General features: G+C 45.4%; 1 pseudogene; it reads right to left on the reverse strand.

Moving 5' to 3' along the window:
- Window positions 1-397: 397 nt before the first annotated feature.
- Window positions 398-1277, reverse strand: LOC133005057 (E3 ubiquitin/ISG15 ligase TRIM25-like; annotated as a pseudogene).
- Window positions 1278-2100: the final 823 nt, after the last annotated feature.

Consider the following 2100-nt stretch of genomic DNA (forward strand, 5'->3'; position numbering starts at 1 on the left):
GTTTATTCCCGTATATTCCCGTATATTCCCGTTAATTCCCGTATATTCCCGTTAATTCCCATGGAAAGTTTCCAACTTTGAATATTCCCGGAATTATGCAACCCTAATCATGAATGCCACTTTTCTGTTTCCCTCACATAATATCAGATGTTTGTATAATGTGTTTGGATCCAGTGTGATTTCCTGTGAATATTGTAAGAAGTCAGCTCTGGTCTTGGGCTCTGGTTGTGGCAGTAAAACATCCACTTGAGACACAATCTGTAAAATCGTTGTCTGTGTCTCCCTCAGAATGTCCTGTAGTCGACCTCTGTGACACAGCTGCTGTCACGTCCTCAAAGGATCCTGATGCTGGATGAGTGTGTAGATTCACTGAGTGGTGACAGAGGGGGGTAGTTGTTTAGAACTGGTTGTGATCCTCTGTGTGTGAGAGTTGCTTTAGTTCATGGTCTTTCCTCTTCAGCTCAGTGATCTCCTGATCCAGTCTCTCCTGAAGCTCGACTCACTTCAGTTTCCTGCTGAGATCTGCTGTTTCACATCAGAGCCTCTTTTCTCCAGCAGACGGATCAGCTCAGTGAAGATCTTCTCACTGTCCTCCAACGCTTTATCAGCAGAGCCATTGACGACCTCCACCTCCTGTTGAAGCAGCTTCACATTTTTCTCTGTGTCCTGGACTCTCTCCTGGACTGACTCCTCAGCCTGAGCTCTCTTTGCCTCTCAGTCTTTTCTGCTGCAGATTTGTGTTCATCCACAGGGCAGAGATAACAGATACACTGCTGATCAGTGCGGCAGATCGTCTTCATCACCTCATTGTGACAAGAGCAGATGTCCTGGAGATTCACCGAGGGCTCCACCAGCCTGTGCTTTTTAAATAGATGTGATTGAAAATGAGGCTGGAGGTGTTTTTCACAATAAGAGGCCAAACAAACCAAAAAGGACTTGAGAGCTTTCAGTTTTCTCCCAGTGCAGAAATCACAGGCCACATCTTCAGGTCCAGCATAGCAGTGATCAGCAGGAGCAGCCTGGAGTAAATTTTTCTTCAGCTCCTTCGGTAAATCAGCTAACTTGGTGTTTTTCACCAGGACAGGCATCTGTGTGAAGGTCTGTCTACACTGAGGGCAGCTGTAGATTCCTCTCTCATCCTCATTGTCCCAGTGGGTTCTAATACAGCGCTAACAGTAGCTGTGTCCACAGCCAATAGTCACTGGATCCTTCAGTAGATCCAGACAGATCGAACAGCAGGATCTTTTTCTGTCCAGTTGATTGTCTTGATGCGCCATTTGACCTGGTGCCAGTAAATGTAGAACAGTTTCACTTCCTCTGAACAGAAACAGATCTCTGCCCCTTCTGCTCTCGTTCACTTCTTCTTTTTGACCACTTTTTAACACACTATTGAATAAAGCAACATAATGGTGTTACCTCTCCTCAGCAGTCAACTCTGTTTTGAGGGGGCTTCCTTTGATACCACACTGTTTGGAGGCGGCTGCCTGTTATGCCACACTGTTACACTGTTTGGAGGCAGCTGTCACGGTGGCTGCAGGTGTTTGGGGGCAGTTGTCACTGGTTGTCACTGCCACCACATCGTCTGAGAGCAACTAAAGCTGGTTGTGATTTATTCAATGAGATATATACTGGTTTATGAAAGTTTATTAAATAGTGTGTTAGCTCTCAGAGGGTTGGACTTTAAATGAATCAAGAAAAGCTCCATGAGCTCTATCAGATGATCCATATGCATGATCTTGGTGTCTATGGATAGTTAAGAGCTCAAAGACTGTATTCCCAGTATCAGTTAAGGCCGGCGCATGCTTCTGCGTTTTCAGGGGCACACAAGCGCAAGAGCCCTTGCATGCTCCTTGCGTGCGTCGCCCAATTTTTTTAACTATACGACAAAGCTACGCAAGCCTCACGCAGCCCGCAAGGCTGTGATTGGTTTGCTAACTAAATCCTTTCCGGAGTCACATTTCCGGTTTCATGCCCCATAATACCGGCAGAAACTACGGAAGATCTATATTTATGTTGTCTCTAAGCTGAATACATTTATTGAGTGATTTTGTGTTACAAGACAGCAGAGAGAGAGTCACAAAACTTAACTTTCCAATTGCA

This window comes from Limanda limanda, chromosome 7, assembly GCF_963576545.1.
Source record: "Limanda limanda chromosome 7, fLimLim1.1, whole genome shotgun sequence".
Taxonomy (NCBI): Eukaryota; Metazoa; Chordata; class Actinopteri; order Pleuronectiformes; family Pleuronectidae; genus Limanda; species Limanda limanda.